Source organism: Neopsephotus bourkii, unplaced genomic scaffold (assembly GCF_033783945.1).
Source record: "Neopsephotus bourkii isolate Nb327-2 ecotype Australia unplaced genomic scaffold, CSIRO-AGI_Nbou_v1 NB_1781, whole genome shotgun sequence".
Classification (NCBI taxonomy): Eukaryota; Metazoa; Chordata; class Aves; order Psittaciformes; family Psittacidae; genus Neopsephotus; species Neopsephotus bourkii.
In genome coordinates this window covers 192,833-220,506 of record NW_026902255.1, presented here as the reverse complement: position 1 = coordinate 220,506, position 27,674 = coordinate 192,833, and the positions used below count along the sequence as shown (strand labels likewise).

The following is a 27,674-nucleotide window of genomic DNA, read 5'->3' as shown; positions in this document are numbered from 1 at the left end:
ACAAAGGGGCTTCTTTTTTCTCTGCTGTAAGGGAAACTGCCAGGGATAAGCGACTTTGGAAACTTGATTGTCTAGAGGCTGAAATAGAGAGACCAGGTTTTTGGAAAATCTAAGCCCTGTTATTGTAGCCTGGAAAGGAGCAAAAAGCTATCATTACTTTAGTATTTAAATCATCTATAAAATCACAGAAACACCAGGTGTATTATCTGAAGTTTAATGATGAGAAACATCAGATACCTACTTTTATTTCTGTTGTTTTTTGGTTTTTTTTTAATAGGAGGTTTAATTTTTATATGAGGTTGTTATCCCATTATCTGTTATTGTTACTACACATCCCCTACCTCTCCAAGTAGTGTTAGTACCCCTGCACTGCTAAACCCACCAGACTATTGAGAACATGTGTCTGGAACTCAGAATAATCTGCTTTAATTATTTTTACAAACAATTGAACTTAAGAAGAACATGTGTTTATTATGGATTTTTATGTTTTCCTTTATCCATACATAATGAATTTATTATAGTCAGGCAATTTATTACACCCTTGTTTTCAGTTTTAATTAGATTCTTTTTAATGCCCATACTTAACCCTCCCGCTAAAAGGTTTGATATTCCTCTGAGAGTTTTATTTTTCTTCTTCCATTTAGCACCTTTATATCTCTATTTTTTTTTGTGAAAGATTTAGATGTTCCAGGTGGCTATGAGGTTAAAAAGCAAGTAATGTTTGCATGTAATAAGATACTTTATTATGCAAACTTGTCAAAACCATTGAACTAGAGTCAATATATTTTTAAACTTTGAAAGATGCTTTCATCTGAAAAAGATTTTTTTTTTACTTTAGATAAATGCAAAGTATTTTTAAAATAAAAGTCAATTTTAAAGATGTCAAATTCTACATTTTTTTTCCTAAAAAGAAAGAATTGTTGATATTAATTTTCTAAAGAGAAGAATATAGCAATTTGAGATAAAGATGGAAATGCTTAGATCAAAATTCTAAAGGGAAGTAGAATTACTGTTAAAGTGCTGAACCAAATGTTTTAAAAAATAATTATAACCTGTTAGCAAACTGTGTATATATCATTAAAATTACTGTTTTTTTCTTTCAACTACATATGTTTTAATCTTTAAGATTTTATCAAATTTATAAATGCCAGATTCATACACACTGAATGGAGCAGTAAATTATCCCATTGTTTCAATGCCTCCATATAGGCTTAACTCTATGCCCATAGCTAAGGTGATGGGAACTTGCTCCCACACCCTCAACTACACTTGGATGTTCCTGCTGAAGTCATCAGGAGCTGGTTACCAAAGTACTTTGTACAATGTGGTCCTTAGTCATAAAAAGATATTCACATCAAGCAGCACCAAGATTACTGTGGCGCCTTGCTGGAGGCAAGGCTTCCTTTATTTCCTCTGCAGGTACTTGAGAGAGAGAGACCTATCTCCAAAGAGCAATTTGATTATGCTATTTCGAGTCCAACTTCAAGTTAATGGTGATTTCTACATAGCTCCCTGGAGATGGCCCTCTTCCCACCACACGAGACCAGTTTCTGTAGTGTTGGCATGGCCACTCCCCTGTGCCTATTTGGGAGAGTAAACACTGTGGTGTCAGAAGCCCTGAATGCTGTGGTGTGACTCTCCTCACTAGTGAACCTTCTCCTTGAATGCAGCAAAACCACAAGCAGCAAAGCCCCATGCTTTGCAGCATCAGTGATTAACTTAATGGACCTGCTGATGCACCTCAGCAGCAGGAAGGGCATTAGGATCTGTGCCTTGAAATCAGGGATAACTTCTACTGTACCCCGCTGTCAGAGCAAATCTGTTTTGAATGTTTCTGACATCCACCTTCAGATCTCTACATTGTTTGGCTGCTTTATTAAGAAAAAATAAAAAGACTCTTAGATAGATATTATATTCCTGTCATCTCTTTGGTGATTCTCTCATGCATCCTGTAGTTATGTTTTGATAGGAATATTAAATAATTTTATGTAATTTTTATTATCATTTAGATATAAGGAGCATAATATATGAAGACAATGGTCATAAAACTATATCAAAAGATCCATAAGATCTTGTTGATGTTGTGTTTCATCTCTTTTCATGATTAAGCCTACAGCATTTCAGACAGGAAACCTACCAGCTGTTGTTCGTATTTTCAGCAAGTGATTTTCACAAAGCTGAAACTTTTAAGAGTTTAAAAGGTGGCAAACCTATTCAGCTTAGCTGTGTCATTAAATACAAATGCCTATGTTAGTACAGCAGTAAGGTTCAGAATTCAAGCGCACATAATTCATGGAAACTGAAAGCTAAGGTTCCTGCATGGATGTTAAATCAATCCAACTGCTCAGATTATGCACATTAAAGTGTGTATTTAATTGCACAAACCAAGCTGTTGAAATAACATCTGCACACCATGGCCAGCTTAACTTCAGCACAGAGCACTAGCAGTTGGATGGACCATCCCCTTCTCTTTGACAAATGAGCCTGGACATGGGGAAGAAGGATGCACAGATGTATAGGGCTAGGGGCTACATCTGCCTCTACAGAATGAGAATGTTCCCAACAGAAAGAAATGTTCCCAATATATCTCTCCACACCTTTGCTGAAAGTTTATGTCTTCCCTTCCATTTGGGTAAGAAGCAGTTCAGACAAACAAACAAGCTCATTGTAACAAAATGCCTGAGAGATGCATTTTAAGGCAGGAGTTTTATTTCCTTGGTCTTGAGCAGGCAACCTAAGTATGTCTCAGCATTTTAATACATGACCTCTACTAGGGCCTGAGAGTACTAACAGACTGACTTCTACTGCTAATTTAAATCACATTAGAAAGCAGATAGAGTTAAGGCTCTGACATCATCTAGGGGTAATGCTATTTTGAGTACCACAATTTCATCCCAGCCTGTCATGTCTATTTATTACTACTATTTTCGTTGTCCTCTAGTCCTGGAGCTTCCTCCACAGTTTTAATATGAAGAGTTGTGCATACAAACAAGAAGAAATACAATGTTTTATTTTCTTAACAGAAATTGGCATTTTTGGTGGGAGGATTATCAAACCTTCGGCCAACTTCTACTGCCAAACCAAAGACTCTGTCTTTTGCTTAGATGCTGTGCAAAAGCCTACCAGGCTTTTGGCTTGTACCAAGGATTTATTATGCTCTCATTTTTACCTTCATAAGCCTACTGTCGTAAGGAAGGCAAGACTTGCCCTGTGAAACTGCTATTTCTCATGGTGAAGCATGGGCAGGAAGAAACTTGGCCTCATTTTGCAAGCATCCCATGAAACACAACATGGAAATGGGTAACTCAATAGAAAACTCACTTTTACAAGGTAAACTTGGCCTTTGTGTCTTTGTCTGTTCTGGGCATCCTGGAGGGGTAACACACAAGAAACACCCCTAGTTACAGCCTCCAACCCTACAAAGATTTGAGTACAAGTGAATAGAAGAGTATTCACAAGGCATTTAGTACTTGTGGGACTTGAACTGTACAGGATGAAGAGAAAAACAAACAAACAAACCAACAAACCAGACAAGCCTGTAATGTAATATTACCCAAGAGATGGTGATGTCAGTTTGTTTAGCTTCTTGCACAGTTTTTTAAGTGGACATTTTTGCCCTTTTCAAACAGGGTGAATTACTTTTTGGATTACATGTTCCCCAATGCTTTTTATAAAGACATTCATTTCTGGGGCTGATTTCTGACTATCCAGGCTTTGGTTTAAGCTGCATCAATCCAAGGACTATTCTTGTTTGACAAATTCTTATTTTGTTTCAGATTCACTAGAATGGAGCTTTCCTTGAAAATTATTTTACATTATGAATCATTAAACAAATGTAAAGGTAAGAACTGATACACACAGGCCACACATTAACAAAATAAAATCTCAAATTATTATAAACTCAATAGCTGTATATTTTGTTTTGTGAAATATTTCTTGGTTTTGGGTGTATTCCCTCCCCCCAGTGTCAAAATGCCATAAATTCCAGTAGAAAGATGTATTAAATCTATGTTTTTTAACTGACTGACTTACAAGATATAAAAAATAAATAGAATCATCTGTGAATAAGACTGCTAGTTGACAATTAAAAGTTAAATTTAACATATTTAACTTACAATTTTCTACTTATGCTTAGAAATTTTCTGTTTGGTTACCTAAGCAAATTTATATTACACTACTGCTATCAAATCTGTGGCCAACGTTCATATACATACAATGTCAAATGAGGCTCAGTGTAGGCTGCAGTTTTCTCTTCTTGAATATTCTCTTAAAATTGAATGCAAATTTGTTTGGCTTATTTAAAGTTTGCTTTTCACTACTTCAATACCCTCTGGAAGAGCACATACATTTGCATAGATGTAAATATAATTTTGCATTGCAACATGCATTTTCCAAAACTAATATTTGGACTTTGCCCCATGACTGGGATAATATACTTGGTGATTTGGCTGTTCACCTTTGATGGCTGCCTTAGACAGCCCTTCCTGTCCCAGGGAGCTGAAGAGCTGTGATACCCTTAGTGTTGCTGAAGGCTGGCCAGAGGAGTACCCTGAAACACAGCCACAACCACATCACAAGGTACAGGAGTATTCACTAACATCACACAACCTAATTACAAAGAGGAGAAAAGAGCAATTATAATGCCCTATGCAACTTGGATTGAAATTGTGAAAGCTGCCTTGTTACTCTAGTTGCCCCCTCTGCTTCAAGTCATAGAGGAGGATGAGCTGGGAAGTCAAAGTGATTAATTTTATAGAGAAGTCCACTCCTTCCTGCCTCTGGCCCAAGCTTCAAAGACATTCAAAGAGTCAGAAAATTAGGTAAACAAAAGCTCTTTAAAGAAGCTACACATTTGTTGAATGATCAGCCTACACAACTTGTTGAAACATGACACCCTAGCAAAAAGAGGATGAGATAGTGACACAGGATGTCAAACCAGAAAAAGTAACCTAAACCAAACCCAAAGCCGAGAATCTGAAAAAACACTTGAAGCCTTTCTGCTTGGGGGTATGAATCCATGCTTAATGAATGAGAAAAATTTTCCTAGGTACAAATTATCCTCTAACACTTTCACCATGCATATTCTTCTGTCATCCTCGTATGCATCTGATGCTGACTGCTGTTGGAGTTGGGAATGTGGGACAGATAAACATTAATCTGATCTAGTCTAGTAATTTACATTATTTCAGCAAAAATTCTTTCCTTTGTTAACTTTCTAAAAAGTGCCTATGATCGTCTATACCTTGGTATATCCCAGGAGGTAATTCTCAAGCACATGTTTCTGTACGTTCTTGTTTCAAGGAGGCCACACAGCAACAATGTTTTTGGGATTATATAAAAATAGCAGTCTCATACAAAAAGGTGGGATATACATTTCAGGAGATCACTTTTTGGACCTAGAAAACAAATTTTGAATGGGGAATAAACAAATATTTGAACAAAACAGTACACTGAGGACTTCACAGCAACATGGACAGTAAAATCCCTTAAGCTCTTCAAGAAGGTATTTATAGACAATTTAGGCAAGAGCGCTTTTCTGTTTTGCATTCAAGTTCAACAGCAGCGTTCCATAAATAGGTTATATACACAAAAGAAAAGCATAGCTGAATTCTAAAGATAGAAAGCTGTTCTTTCAGAGTTGCAGATTTATCATTAGCTCACTTGCAGGAAAGCTTTTTTGGGTGACTTGCAGTGGCAGAGAGGTGACAAAAGCAAACTACTTGATGCTCGATGCCTCCAGAGCACTCATGTAGGTAACCCATTTTAATTCTCTACTTTATGTCATGTTTATTGGAGTTTATAAAATAGATGCTGTTAAAGATGAATTGATGCTAGCATTTTGCAAAGAAATTTCATAAAAATACCTCTGCATTAAGACAAAATCAACAAGCTCAACAGGCCACATCCTCCCTTCAGCTCATCAGTATTAATGTGGCATACAAAAGTTAATTCAATTAATTTCATCTTTGCTCAGAGAAGAACAAATATTGGCGCATATACCCGTAGCACCTCTATGGAACAGTGCAGACAGTTTCACCAAAACAGGTTACACTGATAATTCTATCGTGGTGGGTTGACCTTGGCTGATTGTCAGGTATCCACCAAATCATTCTATCACTTCCTGTCCTCAACCGGATAGGGGGAGAAAATATGACTAAAAGCTCATGGGTTGAGATAAGGACAGGGATAGTACTCAGCAGTTGCAGACTTACCTGCACATGGTGTGCTCAGGTGGAGGACATCCTGCAGCAGGTGGCTGAGGTGCAGGTGGCAGTGAGGAGGCTGAGAAGGAGTTAGACAATTGGTTCCAAGCACGGTCCACTGTGGACCTGCAGCCTGCAGCCTGCAGCCAAGAACTCCCCCAGCAACACACACAGAAGGCGGGGAGGGGGGGGGGGGGGGGCAATAATGAGGAATGGGAGCTTGCAATGAAAGGACTCTAAGCAGGAAGAGACTTCCCCTAAGCCAGAGGTACCCTTGCAGAACTGACTCATTGCTCTGCAGGCCACAGATGGAAAACCCATCACAGCATGAGAGACACTAGAGGTAAATATGGCAGCCCAGTCTGCACCATATGAAAATCCAGCTGGTCCTAGTCAAAATAATATCCAACTTGTAGCATAACTCACCTGGATTTCTTTTGGTAATTTTTTAGAATGGCCAACATGTTCAGTGGGGAGGATAAGGGGATCCCAGGCTTTAAATTTTGCAGGAGATGTCCCGAAAGATATTCTGTAAGAGTAAGGCAGGGCTTTGACAGCAGCAAACTGAAGTGTCTGATGGGTCTGGTGCTGGAAGTAGCGTGCTGGTGTGTGAAAGACTTGGGTTTAAGTCCTTAATATTCCACAAGCAGTCACGTTTGACCTTAGGCAAGTTTCTGTATCTTAGCTGTCTATCTGGATAGAACACATCACACTTTTTTATTTGACATTGGTACACTAAGAATCGATGTATTAAAAATCAGGTGAGCTGACACTAAGGTAAAACAGGACCTAAATATAGAAGACTAGAAAAACTGAAGGTAAGAAAGAGGTTCCCTGGAACGTATTTCCTCTCTCATGCAAGAGTTAGATTTGAGATGACATTCATTTTAGAAGAAAAAGCAGAGAAAGGAGGGTGATTTGTGTTGCAGAGAAAATGCAGTGGATGGTGGCATCAAGAAAGTACTATTGTCTCAGTGATTTTTCTTTTTTCAAAGAATCTTTATACATTTATATATCAGAATACTAGAAAATAAACACAAAAGAATGGAGAATACAGCAAAAGAAATGCAATAACCACACAATAACAAATGGTGAATAAAGAATAGAATAAGCAAATGTCTGTTTTATTAAAAAAGACTGATAAATAACCAGCTGAAACCCAGGCTTTGTTAATAGGATATTAGAAAAGATCTATAAAATGGCTCCCACTTGGGATTCCTGAGTGTGAACACTGGAACTAGCGTACCTCATACATAAATTAGTGCTGAAAAACAAGCATGATTTTTTCTTTATATCTTGGCAATCATTAAAATCTAAGATGTGGAAAAATGGGAGTCCAAGTGCCTAAACTTTATTCCCTGATGCTATTTCAGCAACTAGCTTCATTTTTCTCTATTGTACTCTATAGAGCTGTAAAACAACCCATGATGGTGATCTCTCTCACAAGAAAGGCTGTGACTCTGAGTTAAATAGCTATGGACTCTGTGGGTAAAGGCACTTTGTTCATACAAGAATGAATGTTCTTAAAACAGAGCTATCCAAATTCAAGACTTCTTTCTCTTTTCTTAAGAGAATTTTACAGTGACAGCTTGTATTTCTCTGTGTCAGTGAGAGTTTTGTTAGGCTTTGGTGAGGCTTAGGTTATGGCTGCAATGTACCTGCATTATTATTCTTCACTGCTCATTCAGATAGTGCTGAGGGCAAACCTTCGTATCATAAGCTTCAGAGATGGAAAGCAAAGAAAAAACAACTGACACTATAACCCTATCATGTAGATCAACCACTAGTCCTTGAACAGGACACAATACCTGTGGGGAAAACCAGATGCAAGTACCAGCAGCTGTCCACAGGCTGCCCTTCTGTAGGTGGGCTGGAAGAAGGCTGAGCAGCAAATATCCCTACTGTTATTCACAACTGCCTCCAATACCAATGCTCCCCCTTTCACTGAACTCTTGATCTAATTAAACTGTCATCACACTGTTAAAGTAATGATTCCTGGGCCTTTTAGGGATCTTGGATGAAGTAGAAAGGTGGAATATGAAGGATTCATTGAGTTCACAGCAAAAGGCATCAAACAAGTGAGTGCTGGTATCTAATCCCTCTGTAAAGGTGAAATAGATTTAAAATGAGATGAGAAGAGGGGAAGAAAAAAGAATGTTTTCATGATGAGTTAGATGCCTGACCTGTTTTCATAGGGAGTCACTGTCAAGCTTGAAATCACAGCTTTGAACCTTTATGTGCTTAAAAAGGAATAGGTGTATCAGCTCAGAGAGAAAGGAGCTGTGAGCCTGGGACCCAGGATTGCTGTGGGACTGTTCCCCTCATGGGCACCAGGACTGACTGGTTTCGTCTGGGAGAAATGAATGTGCAGAACAGCCATAGCAGTGCTCACCTCCCAGGCTGTTCTCTATCTTTACCATTGGAAAGGGTATGCATGCATGCAAATGTATATGAGACAGCTTGCTCTCCCCCATTCTGAAACGAATATAGAAAAAACCATGAATTTTACATCTTTTCGCCTTGGCTGTATTGTTATCCACCTGCTACCTGTAATTTCCTTATTTTTTTTCCTGGCTCAATGCAAAGAACTTGTGTGCAAACACCTCAGTGCTAGCCTAAACTACATGATTTGCTGTTTTCCTACCCCAGTGACTTCATCTGTGTTTTTTTTTTTGTTTAAGGCTTTGAAGAATCAAGCTGTTTTCAGTGCTTAGTGTGTAAGCACCAGGAGCCAGTTTTCACCACTAACTATCTTTGTCTTTTATTTCCATTCATGTCCTTCTGTTCACTTCAGCATACATGATTTTACTGTGTGTTGGTACAGCAGGAAGCACCCAGAAGTTGCATGGCAGAGAACAAGGCTTGCAACTGCATTTTCATAAAGCTGTTTTCATGATCACAAGGGTTTTCTAACTGTACAGATAGAAAATACCTGCCATTATGTTCCCAGGAATAATGCTTATTTCTAGTAAAAGCCCAGCATCTCCTGAATTGAGTGGGGAGCCCAGCAATGCTTAATTAGCTGTCTAGTTTGTGTTTTGCATGTAGCAAAACTCCCTGCTTTCATCTGCTTCATCTGTGGCACCAGACGTCAGACACAGCTCAAACCTCAGGGCAACAAACCACGTGCAGCCAGTTCCTGTGATTGTAAAGGACAGGGCTCCACCACCCATGTAACGACATGTGTCCTGAAAAATCCCTTGCGTGTATGCCATGGAGAAAGAAAAGTTTCTGAGGAATCATCACACATCTTTGAAGATGGGGTTGAGATAACAGTCAGAGCTCTGATTGCTACCATGATTTACTTATCTATTTTACATCTCAGACTGTTATTAATTACTACATTTTCTAAGCAGTAGCTCTGTGAAGCTTTTAAACATGTAAAACATTGTTGCTGAAGAACTATTCTCAAACAAGTCTAAAAAGCACCAAGAAAGAAGCAAAACAAAAAGCAAACCCACTCCCATTCACAAGAACAAAGGTATTTTTCATCAGATATTTTTGAAAAAGCTGATGTGATCCCTTGTGAACCAAATAGAATACATCTTTAAGGAACTGTAAATGCACATGTATATTCACTTTCAGTCTCATGTAACGGTGCCTACATGGTGTCTTATGTGATGGTGACGGTTAACAAGCTACCCGTTGTTAACTGCCACTCCTGTAAATCATCAGAGCCACCTGATGTGCCTATGTGTAGCCTTTTAATTTATACTGCTGTGGTGTCTTGTTGCTTAAAAGAAAGCTACTGAAGAGAATATAACTGCTGGAAGAATAACACACACTTACTTCTATTCCAATTACACGGTGCACAAAAAAATCATGGTATTAAAAAAAGCAAGAAGAAAAAACTAATAACATGAAGCAAAACTGGAAGATTTCCAGCAAAACCTTTCTTTGTCAGAAGATAAGGCTTAGCTAAAATCAGAATGCACTTTGGAAATGTGTCAATCCTGATAACATTTTTTTTTTCAGAGGTTGGTTAACTCTCCATAATTGTTGGAATTGAAATAGCATAGATTTTTTCCATACTCTGTTCCTACTGATTTCAAAAGTATATTCAGCCTGAGTAACTTGTTTATAAACATGTCTCTGGTAAGAAATGCTTCTGAATTATTGTTGTTGAACACAAATAGAAATATAGCCTATCTTCCCTGTATGCTCTTCTATTAACTATTCTGGTCCACTGCTCTGCACCTTGTATACATATTTAGGCTGAAATAAAACAAATTAGTAACAAAAGCCCGATTTAGTTAATTAGCTTGCTTACTAACAATTATCTTGTTTACTAAAGTTTGAAGATGGTGAAGGAGTTCCTGTTTAAGTCACTCTGGAATTAAGAGAGGAGCGAGTCAGAGCAGAGCCTGTCCTCTGAGGACTAATCTAGAGATTCTGGAACCTAATGGGAGGCTTTAAAAACTTCTGTTTGTTTTTCTTTTTCTTTTTCTTTTTTTTTTTTTTTGTGGGTGTGATTTTTAATTGTCTTTTCTGACTTCTGTCACTCATAATAAAAGACTTTTAAAAATAATTATTCTCTTCTTGCTGCTTTAAATAAATGCAAGTCTGAAATTTTTGGGTGAATTTTCATTAAAGTGAAAATTATTGCTCTAAATTGAAGACACGAAAATGATGCAAGGGAGAAAAAAAATTGGCTCAATAAATGACCTAACATAAGATATACATATATTTTTCAGTTCACTCTCACATACTCTTTTAGGAAGAAAAGTGTGGTCTTCGTTTACATATTTCTCTTAAGTTCCAAAAAAGAAAAGAAAATCTTGTTGGAGTCAGATGTTTACTTAAATACAGTAGCACCAATGATTATGACATTATTGTAAGAGGAAGGAGGGGATTTGTGTTAATGTGGCTAGACTGCTTTATAGGAAAACCTGATGCTATCTTGTTTTCTTACTTAGTAAATGCATGAAATAGTATTCTTAATACTTATCTAATAGCTTTTATAACCTTTTGCAGACTGACTGGAAAACAACTTTTAGATGGGCTTACACAGTCATAACCAAGCTGGTGAAAGGCAGGTATGCACTAACTGTAATCAGGTAATGATGTGTTGTCTTCTGACATTGAGATGTTTCGCTTTTTCTCTTCTACTTTGTGCTTTTGTTGTCTATTGTAGGATGAGCAATGGTACTGGTGCTGATCCCACTTCAGTTGAGCAAACCCCACCTCCAAGAAGAAAAAGCTTTCAATTGCCAGCCCCACAGGGGCCTCAGAACAGCAAACCCTTTGGCCAATACACAGAACTAAATACAACAGGGTGAAAATTGTCCTTAGGATCAGAATTAAGCGTAGTCTAGCTGCTCAAGGAGCCATGCACATGGTTTGCTCTCTAGGAAAAACTGGATGCCATCCATGTGAATCAAAACCAAGTTTGTCAAAGGGTAATTACTGTTATATGCTATTTAAAATAATTACAATATTGGATACTAAATCTTAGTAATTAATACATATTATGCAATAGGAAAAGAATATATTAATTGTTAATTAATTGCTTAATTAATTTAAATATTTCAGTAGATTAGTGTATATTAAAATTATTATCTGCTGTTTAAATATTCTTATATATCATTTAAATAAGCAGGTATTCAGAAAATATTTCTAGCAGTTGATGCTGTGGCTGTATCAGTAGCATCCATCAGGGTAGGCCAAAGGCTGGTTTTTCCTGGGTGCTGTGTCTGCATGGCTCAGTGGCACACTAACCCATGCTGACCCACATACAAGATTGAGGAAAGACGCTTGAGGATTGTTTGGCCGGGGATACCTTTCTGAACGCTTCTGCCTATGTAGTCCGCAGGCAGCGAATAGACAGCGCTCCCTCTGCTCCCTCTGCTGGGCAATACGTTCGAGCATCTGAAAATAACCGAGTCCAAACTTGGCCTCACTATAAAACAGTCAAAAGCACAGGTTAAAACTACCTTCCTTTAAATTCAAAAGGAAGTCTGACAAAACATTTCTGGTGATGGGAGAGAAACTTTTCGGCTGCCAGGAGACACACAGGCATAGGAAACTGCTCTCGAGTTTTCAACACGCAAGAAAAGGAGAGTGCTGAGCCACCACCTTTCAAGAACAGCTGTTGCTCGGATCTTATTTCCACGGTCTGGGGGTAACTTTAAGTTTTTCTGCTATCCTCATTAGCAGAAGGATGCAAAACGCAGCCCACTCGGTGCACACAGAGGATGTAATTGAGTTTAGGCAGCAAAACTGCCTGTGAAACTGGGAAAAAGCATCTGGATGGAGGAAGTAGAGAAGGGTCCTTCTCTTCCCTGCCAAATTTCTTCCCTCTGCTGTGGCTGACAATAGGACTCAAAAGTTGCATTGAAAACCTCAGCTGTAATCTGCCTGGTAAAATTAGGGACTAGGGTAAAATGGTGAAGGCAATCTGCCTTAAAAGTGAATGCAAGCATAAGATGGTAGGGAGCCACTTAAATTCTTCCCAGGGGCATTAGGGTTTAAACAGTGCTATTCAGAATAAAAATATCACTCTCTATTGTCTCATAATCTGGCAAGTGTATAATTAATCTTTGCAGCACCCAGAGAGGCAAGAAGCTGTTATCAGTCCAGGGCTACAGAAAACTGACACAGGGATTTTTAAAAGTGAATGCTGTGATTTCATCCATCCTCAATGTGCTGCAATCTTTCCAAAAGCCAGGTGACAGCTTTTTGTGTCTTTATTTATGAGGGCTACGATATTTTCCTAAGTGCTAAGACCACATAGCAGTGAGTTCCCTTTGTCCAGCAGTTTAGAATGTAGCATTATTAAAAAGACTTAGTGCCCTTTAAAACCAGACAGCTGAGGGGTAGCACTAAAGCAACACCAACAGTATTAAGTTGAAGTCAAAGCCTTGCAGCCTCCATGTAACCCATCTTCCTGCTGAGTTGCAGCACATCTGGTCCATCTATCACACATTAATGGGAGACCTACTGGTGCCTGGGAAAAACAAGACACATTAAAGGCAAGGTGACATCTCTGATTCAGAATTTCTTCTCTGAGTTTCAAGACGTGTCGTTTGACAGGGACTATCACAAATTACTTTTCTCACTTTCCAAGCAAACCACAAATATTTTAGTGATCCAGTTTAGGGTTTTAAGCTATGGTATGTCTAAAGTGGTTTTTGAGTTGCAAGCGTAATCTCACCAAGAGGGGCAGCAGACCAAGAGGCACACAGCGATCTATGTATTCAAGCCTCACTTTCAGGGGAAAGGGATGCAGCAGGATCATAGATTCACTGAAGGCTGCCCTGACTTCCATTAGATCCAGGTCTGGCCCTGCAGTTGTGCCCCTTTAGTACATTGTGCTCTCTTTATAGAGTCAGAGTCAGCCCCAGATCCTATTTTAATAATTATAGGTAGAAGATAAGTAAAGGGTATTATTATCTCTACTGCTGTGACAATGAAGTCCTGTTATAACCAAATGATGCAATCAGAGCTACTGTCTAAAAAACAAATGGAGACACGGAAGAGAAGTATCAGTGCAGGGGCAGGAGGGTGAGTAGAAATGTGAACAGCGAAGAAAATGCTGAGAATTTCAGCAGCAAAGTGACAGCATCACTTAGGTGAGAAAAAGCTAAATTATCAAATGGGTGGAAAGGGATGGAGAGAGGTGCATTACCCCAGAGCTTCCCACTGAGGCAGAATTCCCCATCCCACGGTAGGACACAGCCACTGCTTCTCCGAATGACACCATCAAACTGGTTCTTTATCAGCTCATAGTTGTGTCACGTCTGCCCAGCAGGTTTTGAAGTCTTGTTGAAGGCATTTTATCAGGACAAGATTTGCTTCAAAAATAGGACCCAGTGCTGGGTTCTCCTGAAAAGAGATTAGAAGATAGGTGCCCACTTTATACCTTGAAATGCCATTCCTCAAGACCTTGGGAGCACAGAGAGGGCTCCTGTAAAGACCTCCTCCTGAGATTAATAATGTGATATGTAACTGCAGTCCTTCATTGCCCTTCTCCCACTTAATTCCTTAAATCTTGTCACTCAAGGAAAAAGTAATCCCTTTAATAACTATGATGATTTTGGCATAGATATTGTAGGAGACCTGCATATATCTCACAAACAAGATGATACCAATACAATTTATAAGCATGAAAATGCTGTCTTTCAAAGCCTCGCTCTACCTTTCCAATAATTCAGTGAAACTCCAAACACAGCAGTGATTATGAAGAAAAAGCCTTGTATCAGAGGAGTGGAGGAAGACAAAAACTGTACAGGCAGTTAAAGTGCTTGGACAATCTCATCGAGATATCTGCTTTGCAATATACCTGGTTTACAAGAAACTGGAGACAGCCCACAGTAGTGATTTGCAAGAATTTTAGATGATTGATAAAGCTACAGTACTCTGAGCTGCTGAGCACAACAGCAGTTTTTGACCCAGACAGAGGATTACAAGCAGGTTTTAATGAGCTGTTTAAGCATCTCAGTGTTTTTCTTTTTTTTTTAATTCATGGACATAATGCAGTAAGAAAAAAAAGATAAATATAAAATCTTAAAAAGAAGCAAACAGCATGAAAAGGAAAATAAATTAAAGGTAAATAAATCATAACATAAATAATGGCCAGAACATAACAATTCCTATACAACAGATAAACTATCTGGTGTATTTAATCTGTTTGTACTTGCAGACTATCTGTGATTGGATCATGACTTCTTCAGAGTTAATAACACTTTGAGCTCCCTTAATGAATTACAGATCACTTTCTAAGCTTCAGAAATTGGCCTCTTTTTTCTCTGTGCATGGAAGGTACTTGCTCTTTCAACTGTAACCTAAGACAACCCCAAACCGAGTGCAACACATTTTCCTGTGGATTGCATGCTGTAAGCATTTGTGGTACTCTCCATGGGCTCTGAAGTTGCCCATGCCTGGTCTAATGCCTCTGTACCTGAAAGCAGACTGGGTTTGGTACCCTAGAATACACAAGTTGTAACTGGAGCTTTTTGTATAGCTGGATTATTTATAATGGCTCCCTCCTGTGACATGACCCTGATGACTGGCAGTTTTGGCTTATCTTCATATCACCTTCACTTAACCATATCCAGCAAGACCTGTTGCCTCCTTCCACAGTATCTGCAGAAAATTAAAACCCTGCCTTTTGTCAGATTTGCTTTAGAGGTGGCAAAAGGTTCAGAAATTTGTGGAAGTAAGGAAACACAGGTGAATGGCATGAGCTTTCTTTCCAAAGGAAAATATCAAATAAGAAAATAAAAAGAATTATCAGATTATCGTTAACCACTTGTGAAGAAATGGTTAAAAGGCAGAGGCTGAAACACAGACGTTATATAGAAATTTTCTCCTATGTCTAGCACAATAATAAAATAAAACTCCCCATAACTTTGTGGAAGCTAGTTGGCAAGGCAAGCTAAAAGTGTCCCTTGGTACAGCGCAAGATGCAATTACCATGCACAGTAAAACTGGTAGAGATGAAAACCAAATACTTTTCGTATCCCAGTATCAACTTGAGTGTAAAAGGCTGTGGTGTATTTGTTTCTCTAGAGATAATAATTTAAAAATCTACAGTGAAATTTTATCAGAAAGACTTTTTTTTTTTTTCCACCAGATCCACTAAAATTTGTGTTTGGTGCTTGGTACCTTTCTACAGAACCAAGTGGGCTCTTTTTCAGTGATTTGTCTCTATTACCTAAGAAGACAGTACTTTAGTTCCCAGTATCATAACAGTCTTGAGCTGTCTTTTTGCCTAATTGGACACTGATCTTATAATCATTCTTGCTGTCAAATGTGCTCTGCTCCATTGATTCCAACACAGTTTTGCTAGGGTACAAAAATATGGGTTAATAGCCTTAGCTGCAGGATTAGCATTTGTAGGACTTTCATATGTTGGCAGTTGAAAACACCAATTATTTTTCACAGGAATTTCTTTTTTATTGAAAAAAAAAAAAAAAGCCAGTGAAAACAGCCTCCGTTGTTACCAATTAAAAATGAAATTGAAAACAGCAAATACTGACCAAAGCAATAAAAAAGAGCATTTCCTCTTATATTGTTTTTCTGTAAGATTTTCTTTTACCAAAATAAAACCTAACCAAGGAAACAAGAATTATGCCCTTCCCATGAAAGCCCATTTTGCACAGAAAGTCTTGTTTTGAGTGAAAAGATACCATTTAGGTCTTCCAAATTAGGCCATGGGACTGCTGTAAGGCACAAATGGTCTAGGCCACGGTTATATGCAGCAGTGGAACAGGTAATCCCTTTAGCTCTGCAGTTACTAAACCAAACTGCAGTGCTATGACTATGAAAAGCCCTTGCTAAAAGCAATAGTTCCTGAAATACCTCTCTCATGTCTTGCAAGTCTTTTTTTGGAGGCCTGTCATTAAGGTCTGCCCTGGCCCATTCTTGCTTAGGTTGCAGTTTGAAAGAGTTCACAGTCAATGCTTGCTACAATTTTATCAGAGGACCATCAGGCTTACAGTAATTCTTTCAGTGACCCTCTCAAATCTTAGAGATCAAAGGTGCTGACTGAAGTTGGTTTTCTCATCAAGATTACAACATTATTTGATTTCATAGTAGTGTAGTCCTCAGAGAAGACATGAGTTGATTATGCAGTAATTCCAGGAGTGCCTCAAATCTCCCTGGGAGAGATTAATTCCATGAAACCAATTTTAAAGAAAGGACAATTGACCCTAATGTCATTTTTTTGCTGTTGGTGTTTTGGTTTGTTTATTTATTTTTTATTTTATTAAAAAAAAAACTTGCAAGTCCTGTTAAGATCCTTTGTAAATAATTGCATTTGACAGCCCAGGGCTTCAACAAGCTCTCTGTTGGGGGTGGAAGGCACCCTTGCACTTTAATTTAAAATGTACACTACAAAAACAGGCAACAAGCATCTCAGGAGACTCCAGTGAGCACCATAGAGCATTTCTCTGCAAGTCTATGGACAAGTTCATGCCACTGCATGTGGCATGGGATATAGGAGCAAGTTTACAAACGGAGAAAACTAGAAGTGTGACTCTGAGTTGTTTGAGAGCTAGTTCACAACATAGAAAGCCATGTCCTTTCGCAAATAGCATTAGGTCAAGTTAAAGACTTGGAAAAGATACAGGCAATCAACGAAGATTCTACACTAAGAGCTGCTGTGCTACATGCAAAAATTACTAATGCATGCTTTTCATTGTAAGGTTTTCCTCCCCTGAGGAACAGAAATAACATTTCCCCAGCCTGTTGTTGTGCAAGAATGTAGGCACAACTTTACAGAAAAAGGTAGGTAAGACTGAAAAGAATATCAAGCCCACAACCAGACTTTGTTTATGGATCTACAAATTTCTGACTGGGCATGCAGTCATGGAACAATATCTCCCATTAGCAGAGACATTGCTGCTTATGAATCTGTATATTCTGTTTTATTTATAAATGGTATTTAGAATTCATTGTTAAAAAGCAAGTATTTAATTAATTTCTGCATTATTCCTGATGTTGCTTTTATCATATATTGGTAGAACAGGAAGACAAATATACATCAGGCCTGGGGGAGAAAAACTATATAAATATTTTTTGGAAGAAAAAAACCTACAATAGAATATCTGAGGAAGAAAAGTGTGTCCAATGCTTTGGTCATCATTATTCCAGGGTAAAGTGTTGTTTACTTACAGCTACTAATGTTAAAAAAAAGAAAAAGTTACCAATGTTAAAAAGAAGAACAAATATTAAACCTTTCTGATATGCTGGGTCTAAAATTAAGCCATAAGCAGAGACTTTGCATGACAGAATGCCAGGTCAGTTGGTCTGTAATGGCATGCAAAGCAATGACCAACTTTCCTGTTCCGGCTCATGAACTGGAAAGAGATCTGTTTTCTCAAAGGATGGTCTAAGGCTACTGAAATACTTTTTTCTCCAAGCAACATATGATATAAGAAACCTAACACCTATAGAGACTATAAGGAAAGAAGCTAATTCAATGCTTCCCAGCACATCCACAGAGCCAGCATCTCAGGCTTTTGTAGATATAACTGGAAAATGCAAATTGTGAATTTGTGAATCACATTAATTACATGTTATACAATCTCAAATTTCCTTTTGAGAATCAAACATTATACCTTGAAAGAAATCAAGTGTTGCCTCTGAAGGAAAAGGAATATAAAAAGCATCAGGTGCTTCCAAAGCCAAAACCTATCAACTCTATTTTCCAAAAAGCAAGATCACTTCAACATCCTGGTCAATAAGCTACTAAAACTGAAGGGAGTTTGAGAAGTCTGGTGACTGAGTTGTTAGCGCTCTTAGGTAAATGTGGCCAATAATGAGAACAAGGACCTAGTCTCTGATTTTATGCACAGGTGGACTCTGACACTATCACCATACAATCCAGTTCTGCAGAGTGAACTATGGACACGAAGTCAGGAAAAAAACCTCCTTAATTTTCGTGGTTGGTTTGTTTGTTTTTTTCCAGAGACAAAATGTTACAAGAACAAACTTAAACTTTTTATTTTTGCAGCAGTTGCCAAAATGTGCTGTCTTGTGAGACCCAAGACAGGAGAAGATATTCAGATAGTAAAGGCAGCAGAAGCGGTGGGCAGCTGATGGAAGGATAGACAATCCCAAGACTTTTAATTGACAGGAGAGGTGTCAAGGTTGACATTGAGCCAGGGCACCATTTGAGGAGACAATAATTATACTGGTAACACATTGTGACACTTGGTAGGACACAGGAATGTCCCTAAAACCTATGGGGAAAAGTATGGGCTCACACCCCCCGCCCAAAGGTATATGATGTCCAGCAGGTTTGAAAACATGAGCAATTGTGGTCAGTTACTTAAGCTGGGTAAGCCTATGGAGGTGGGAAATCTCCACTAAAGACACTACACCCACCACATTGTTTAAAAAAAGTTGTAGTGGCCAATAAACAATTTAGCTAAAGCAGCACTGGCCACCAACCAGAAGTCTGGAGAAAGCACCAAGTAATGAGTGTAGGAGCACAGGGCTAAAGTACAGTTGTATTTATAGCAGCCTCAAGAACTCATCTTTTCTTAGCCAAAAGGGATTTGTTTAATCTAGTTGATTTTGTTTCAAAAGCAATGGAGCCATCTCCTACTATTACCCAGCATGTGGCATATGAAACAATCATTAAATAAATTTAAAGATAAGCCTTTTGAGCAATACATGCATTTTGTCATGCCAAAACTGGCACTCTGTCAATGTGTTGATTTCAGTGCAGCTATCAGGGAGTATCAGAATGTACTCAGAATGTGTCTTTGGAAGCAACTTAAGCAAAAGAAAAAAAGTTTCTAGGGGTCATTTTACTTCTGCCCCAAACAGCCTATCACTGTTTACGTTTATTGTATTCAGTCTTCAGATGAGTTGTCTGCTTCATCTCCGGACACCAACGCGTGCCTTTGTCATTCAGGATAATTCAGAACTATGGACAAATTCTTTTCCTGGCCATTTTTCTACAGAAATCTATTGGGGTGAAAGAAGAAAAAAGAAGAAAAAAGAGAAAGAAAAATTGACTTTGTCTGTCTTATTAAATTGTGCTTTCACATCTCAGTCTTTTTCTGCGGCCCCCTTCCTAACTTTATTTCTCCCAAGCTGCTCACCCTCATGTGATTTCTTTCTTGGAGATGGCACTATGGAAGCAAAGCACTGAATAATTCACTAATTCACTTTTCCTCAAGAATTTCTAAAGCCAGGTTTTGAGACATGTACTGTGCAATAAAAATCACATATTACTGATGTGGAAATTTTTTACTAGGTGTAAAATAATGCACCAGGAGATGTTTGCAGAGACTGACAGTGTCAGAATAGTTATATTTTACTGCAGGTATTGCCTTGAAAAGTCTTGATTTTGTGTCAGCTTTGCTTAAGGATGTCCTGTCTCTCTTACATGAGACTTTGTGACAGATTTTCTATCTTTCTACCATTCTCGTTGTAGGTGTTCTCAAAACCTGGTAGCTCCCATCACCTCGTCCTTTATTATCACTGGTAACCTGGATGAAAATGTCCCTTTTAGATTTTGCAAGGCATTAAAGAAAACAAACATGTTCTGATTAATGATTGCTGACGGAAACAGAATATTCTAAACTGAAGAAATCTCAGTCCCTTGCTTCCAATACATTTTCTTGCTATGTTCCCACACAACTCTTTTCTCTTGTCCAAGAAAGAGCAATGCTCAGGAGAAAATCTCTCATCAGCTTGCCTTTAACAGCACCCACTAAATTAACTCGTCAAAGCAATTTCCCAGAAAAGTGCTGGGAGTGATGACTGCTGTTGGATGTGGCTAAACATCTCCTGTTTACCGTTCTGGCTACTTTTTTCTTGTTATGAAGATAGCAGCAAAATTGTTAGCTTAAATGTCTGTTGAGAGCAGTTAGAGGCAAGGATTTTCCCAGAGGTGTTTCAATACCAGTCAAGAAATAATCAATATCCAGTTTTGGCTCAGAACTAAGATGTACAACACAAAAATAAAACCCATGTGATGTGCTGCAGGTTTGATAATTCAATCCAGATTTTCAGCTTCACCTACGGACACCTTTGTTTACATCACTGTTCCAGAAATGAAATGGGTGAGAGGGCTGGTAATTGAATACCTCTGTGAGCTGCCTATAGTGGCCTGGTGGCCAAATTGCTTGTAAGATCATGTGTCTGTGAAAGCTGCCCAAGTGGATTGCAAGACTTTAGTTTAATCTCAGCTCTGACCACATAACTAATAGAAAGTGATCAGCCAGCTAAGGATGCTTAAACAGATGGGATACTATGAAATTATTTACAGCTGCACAGCACTGAGCTTCCTGCCCTGGCATTTAAACATGTCCAAATCACCTAGCTCCAGCTAATGGGTAAAACTGCCTTGGTGAGGCTGTGCCCATCAATGACTCTGAAGAGCAACCTAGTCAAAAGAGCTGTCTACCTTTGATCATTTTGGCTAAGGTTACTTTAACCCACTTGCTACATTGCCCAGTTTCAGCGTTATGAAAAACTTAATGTGGAGACACTTACTCCATAATACAGAATATTCTGCTCTAACCCCCAAACAGCCCCAGAGATGCATGCAATAGTGTTTAGGTGGCAATAAACAAACATACATTATATGGAACTGCTCTGCAAATGACCCATGGCAGCCTGCCTCTCCCTACTGCACCCCTGCTCTTGTAGATGTTTGATTGCTGACTGTTACCTTGAGAAGATATTTTCATCTGACAAAAGTCTAAGTGAGCCAAAGGCTATGAAGTCCTTGAATTCCCTGCATGCCCCAAATTCAAGAGGCTACTCTGAGGTTACTGGGTAGCTTTTTAGCTGAATTTGCTTCCAAAACAAAAGCACCTTCCCCTAAGTACTGCTGTTCTTGCCACAATCCAACATGAAACCATGCAGCTATATCAGTTCCTTACAATATTACCTCCCTCCTCCCTCCACAAAAAGGTGGATAGAACACTTACCTTGCTCAGAGAGGCAACACTGATAACTCCTTGTACCACACAGCTCCAGCCCTACACCAGACCTCCTGCACTGCTGCTGCATGATGACAGACACCATTTGAACTCATTATTCCATGTTTTTTACATACTGTCAGCCAGGTATTCAGAAGTATAGAGATTTGCACCAGGCTGAGAGGTGTTTGCCCTCCCCAGTATAATTGTGGCAGATCAGATGTGGAGACTCAGCAGCCTCTTCTGCTTTCTAAATGAATTCTCCAGAAACCACACTGATGATTCAATGTGAACATTATGCAAACTATATTCTCAATGCGAGCACCATGCAAACTATATCCTGAGACTGTTTGACCTGAAAGGTAATTAGCAGGCACCTCTATGAAGAATGATTGAAATGCTTGTTTCCAAGAACAAGGGATTAACCTCCACGTTGGTTAGTGAACAAAAAGCAAGTTGAGAGATAAGATGCTATTAGAAAAAGGAGAAGGCAAGCTCTTCCTTTGGAGAGCTGACATAGGAGCAAGCTTGAGATTTTGAAAAGAAAGCAAGTGATCTAGGAAAAGAGAAAACAGAGGATGTAGGGAAAGAGAGGATTTAATTTTAGCATTGTAAATTCCTTCTATACAAGAGGAAAGGTGGTGACTTCTGAAGAAAGGGAAAAAACGCTAAACCCAGGAATAGCCCAAAAAGGACACAGACAAATACCTAAAACTCATCTATGTAAATGCATAAAAAAATCCAGGTTAAAAAAAGAAAAACAAATAAAATTACTTGTCCAGGTTAGATCTTTATGGAGTTTAAAATACACAATTGGAGAAAAGATTTCATTGCCACTCAGGGAGTTTCATCTCTGTCTTCAAAAGCCCTCCTTCCCCATTACCAAATCTTGCAAAAGTACATGCCTGCATGTTTAGGTAAACACTTTTTAAATGTGCAGCACAGCCTCTTCCAAGCCTCACATTCAACTTCCTAAAGTGTTGTACTGCAGCTGAATGCAGTATCTGTTTTTCCATTAAACTCTGCACTATGGGCTCCCTCTTCCTCATGGGGAGTTTTTTGTAATATATGGCTTCAATTCCAAAACAACATAATTTCAGAGACCTATTCTACCTTTATGCAGCCCAAGAGATGATACATCTCTCTACTGATAGCAGCTTTAAATTTAAAAAAAAAAAGGATATTTTCAATACAAGACTTAACAATTAATTAGACACTTTTGAGAACAGGTACATTACATCCTCTTCATAGGTCTTGGGAGCTACTAGACTTTAAGGCTGATAAATAGGGTGTCCTTGTATACTTTAACCATTCCCCAGAGAAAGTAGTTTGTAAAATAGTAAAATTGCTCAGGCACAAATATTTATCACAGATCCAATAAGATTTTATGTGCTTTGTAACTACAATATTACATGTTTTATGCTCCTTCAATCTTTGCTTTAGAGTACATCCAGTTTCATCAGTACAGATAATTTCACAAGCAGTGGAGATCTGTAAACAACATTTTGTTACAGCCCCATGAATACTAGGTGCCATTACTTCCCCTGTTGTTTCAATGAAGCTTTATTCTTCCTGAACACATATTGTTCGTGTTGTCAGAATACCTGGTACAGAAGGCATAATTATCTTTATTTTATTGGATTTGTCAGGTTCATAGTTTTCATTCCCTTATAGGTTAGCCACCATTATGCAAGAATACACACTTAAGTACCTGGCTATTTCGTCTCATTCAGTGGGTGCTGCTTTGTAGAACAGAACAGCTTGCCATTCTTTAAAAATACAGCACAGTGTCACAAACCCAAGACACACATAAAGGTACACACCATCCTGCCCCTTTGATATAAACGGAGATATTGAATATTGCAGCTTTAGGCATACAACTGGCCAGCAGCCAGGGTGCTCCCTGCAAATCAGTGCAAACAACTCATTGTTGGCTGGCATGCACAGCTTCAATAATAGCATAGCTGTTGTAGTTAGGATTCACATATCCCAGCCCTGGTCTTGGCTGGGACACAGAGGCTGTACAACCACCATGCCAAAGCTGTGTCCCTGCTGAGAGCAACGTCAGCCCTGTGAAGCTACTGTGGGTTTGCAGCCTCAACGCAGGCTGGAGGCATCTGAAAACAACAGTGTGGCACTAAGCAGCCACTGCTGGGCTCTTTTGTCTCTGCGCTATTGGCGTGAACAGGGAGTTGGGCATGGGAACTAATCTGATTGCAATATAAAAATGGTGCAGGTGGGACACTGGGGTAGGGGAATGAAGCAACCTTTGCTGCTGGTTGTCCGACATTGGCTAAGAAAAGCACATTCACTACCCCAACAAGGCAGCCCCTACATCCCTTCTAGCACAGTGGGTGGGGCAGCCATTGTCTGTTTTTCTACATGAGAACAGGCTGATGCTCGACATCCCCAAATTGCCATCTTCTTCCCTGCTTATTCTTTTTTCTTCCTTAGATCTTTACACCTTTGTCAAGGCTGTATTTCTCCTGTTGAATTCTTGGACCTGACAATCCCTTTCTCTCATTTGCAAGTACTTTAACTCATGGGCGTTCTCACATCTTAATGACAATTAGTGAAATAAGGCAAGGTCACACTGTTGCACTGCACTAAACGGATCCTTGGATCAGCCAGCTGAAACATTGGCTAAGGGTTGGAAAACTATGCTGCTTGATTTATCCATGCAAACTCAGTCATCATCATCTGTGCTGTGGCAGTTTCCAGCTTCTGATCCTTCTCTGCTCTGATGTGCTGCTTCAGCAGGCAGTTGTTTAGAACCCTCCCCCACTTTGGCTAGGAAAAGAGGCATTTTCAGTCCAAATGACCTTTTTTTGTTTGTTTGTTTGTTTGTTTTTTCTTTAAACAAAAGAATAACAAGTAGCACTTCCTTGGGTGAAGGTATCTTAACTGCTTCTGACAGGGAGTGCTGAGCAGATCATAAATAGACCTGCCACAGCCCATACGCAAAGGCACCACCTCTATCTGACAAAGAGGCAGTACACAAACCAAGCCAAGGCTGAGGCAGACAATGTATTGCCCTGGTTTTGATGGAAGAAAAGCGCTAGCAAAGCCTTAACCGATATACACTACTTGTTACTGAGCTGAAAAGTATCTCTGCTTTGGTAACGCACACAGCAGCCTCGGGCTCCTGCTCCCAGCCCTGTGGCAAGCAATATTATTCCTTAATGGACATTTGACTTTCTGAGAAGCAAGTATGGCTTTTGAACAGAGGTCAGCATGCCTTGATAGCAGGATGCCCTGACATGGCAATCTGCAACTTATTTAAACATCCTATGGAAATGTTCTGCATTATTATTTAAAAAGACTGCATTCAGGGTATTTCTAAAATAATTTAGAGTCATTAATTCTCTTGTATAACATCCATTAACTGTATGCTATTATAATAAATAAGTGGCATAATTATCAGGCTAATTGTCTGAAAAGCTAAAACAGTCATTCTAATGAATGACTCTGCTGCTGTCTTAGCCATTATGTTTTGTTTGGAAGCACAGCAGCACACAGCTCCTTGGCAGAATCATTTTTACTTTGGCTTCTTTCCCCAAGCCTACCATCTCAGCACACCTTTCCCTCTTCACTTTTCGCCATGTTTGCTGTACCTTGAAGTCCATGCTTCAACACTCCAGCATCAATAACTCAGTTGCAGCATTAGCTGCTGCAAGAGCATTTATTCTGGTGGTACTCTGCTTCCAACATGCCCTGGTTTCTTCTGTCTTATCAGATGGGAGGGGCAGCCATTTCAAGCCAAGGAAAACTCATGGAATGGCTGTACTCTTGTCTGAAATGGGTAGAAAGAACAAGAAAGCTTTCTTACTCTATTTTAATGGCCTTAATCATTAGGCAGTGAAGCAGCTATCTTGGTATATGCTGCTAGATGAACTCAAATGATTTGAGAGGTGATTTTTTCTTGTAGAGTGCTCCAGCATTAAGGAAATCAAACCACTGCTTCCTACCTTCTGTGGTGCTTGATTATCCTTTTCTTCCAGGTGTGCCCAACAGTCTTGTGCCCATTTTTTTTGGATGAAAAAAAAACCCCAAACTAACTCTGCATAAATCCAAAAGAACCTACTAACTTGTAGAGGACACAGACAGGAGGAATTAAGTCTTTCAAAGTGACAAAAAGTTAGACAACTCAGTGTGGAGTGAGAAGGACCAGTGGGAGAGAACAAAACTAGAAGTGACCAACTGAAAAGCTAGGCAGCCTACCATAGTGATAGATAAGCAGAGGAGATGAGGAAGAGGAATAGGGTTCAGACTGAAGTGATCATGTAGCTTCAGGTGTCCTAAATTTTTCATCAGATGGTATCACTTGGCAAAGAAGATTGATGCTCCTAAATTTCTTGTGCAAATATTGTTTAAGGAGAGATTGAGAGATTAGACTGGATAACCTTGACAAGTCCCTTCCACTCAGCATTTCTGTGGTTTGGAGAGGTGGATCACAGAGGATCCTATGTAGTTGGACCTGTCGTCCTATGTATGACCTGTAGTCATACATAGCTATGTGAGTAAAGGGTGGGGATGGAAATGGAACAGGATGGAGAACAGTCAAGAAATTGGTGGGTGGTATTTCCAAGCAAAGAAGAAAAGAAGCAAAACAAGAATAGCCAAGAAAACTTATTGTAAGTTTCCCCTGTTTTCAGAAGCACGTCTAGAAGGGACCTTTTATGTGATCTATTTAAAGATAGCAAAATACTTTCAAACTGTCAACAGATGAGCAATCGTGGAGGTACTCAGCTCCCTGTCTGATGTCAGCTGGCAAGGATTGCTCACCTTCCCCCTCCTTACTAAAATTAGTCATGAAGCTCTCAGTGACTTCAGTGAATGTAGTCTTAGCCTTAAAACACTTGAAAGCCTCCATCTTCCAATATTCTATTAATCTTTAAGAGATACCAGGAGGGGAAAAAAAGAAAGAAAATTTTTAGTTTTAAAAAGTCTGATTTTTTTTTAAAGAAAATATAACAAAAATGAAGATTCCTTTCTTTGGGGAGCTGGGGGGAGAGAATGGAAATCTTAAAACCCCCTCTGTTCGTTGACCACTTTTTCTTCTTGTCTTAAAAGCAGTGCCCCCTACCATCTGCACACAAATAGAATAAATACTTTATGTGAATACTGACACCAGATCCATAAGAAAAATCAATGTGAAAACAACAGCCTTCTGTTGGACATGTTCTGTAGGAAATTATGATGTTTCTTGAACCTTCTATTCAGGCAGGAACAAAACACCAAAGGACTGCCATAGCAGCCTCAGTCTATGCCATTTACTCCATCTCTCCATCTACTCTATTTATGCCAAGTACAGAGGTAACTCCATTGTTGACAGATCAGGCACACATTAGGTCAAAGGTGTGTCTAGAAGGGTGCCAGTTTAGCAAAGCAGATGAGATTACCAACCCATCAAATTCAATTTACTGCAAAATTCAAGAGGCTGAACATTGATAGCTCCTGTGTATGAAGCCGCCTTCAGAACTGCCAGTTGAATTAGACATAGCCTACACATACTGACTGGCATAATAGAGCTGATTTCCATTTCTCTTCACCTCTGATGTTTCAAGAACATACACATTTATATAGCCAAGTCCTCTATTGTATCATTGGGCAGAAACCCAAGATTGATAGGTTTTGCAAAGCCTGTTTTCACCATTGTGTTCTTTCCTCAACACAGACGTGAAGATGGCCAAATTGAAACTGAAGACTTAAAAGGAGCTCTCAAGTCAAAAGAGTAAAATGTATGTGTTATGACAAAACTTCATAATGAGTGTCAACAACAAATGCATTATACAAATGAAGAGGTTTTAAAAAATCTAGGTAACTTACAGTCAATTAAAATTTGTTTCTTGCTTGACTCAAAAATGAAAACAGTCGGGTTGTACTCCATTGTTTCAGGTCATTTTCCCTTTTCAAGTTTCAGAGTATTGGTAACAACAGCTGTATTTTAAAAATAAATAAAAAAAGAAAAAGAAAACCCAAACAAAACCAAACCACAACTAGGCCTCCTCAAAGAAAAAAAAAAAGAAAAGAAAAGAACATATAAATCCAAAACTTTAATCTCATGTTTAAAATCATTCATTTC

The 27,674-nt window shown here is 38.9% G+C and overlaps 1 long non-coding RNA gene across 1 annotated transcript; it reads right to left on the bottom strand.

The window, feature by feature from the left end:
- Positions 1 to 19,892: 19,892 nt before the first annotated feature.
- On the bottom strand, positions 19,893 to 25,703 carry LOC133226423 (uncharacterized). Its single transcript, XR_009729499.1, has 2 exons — positions 25,558 to 25,703; positions 19,893 to 20,149 (listed from the first exon to the last, which is right to left on the bottom strand). It is a non-coding gene; the product is annotated as an uncharacterized LOC133226423 (long non-coding RNA).
- Between the last annotated feature and the right edge of the window lie 1,971 nt (positions 25,704 to 27,674).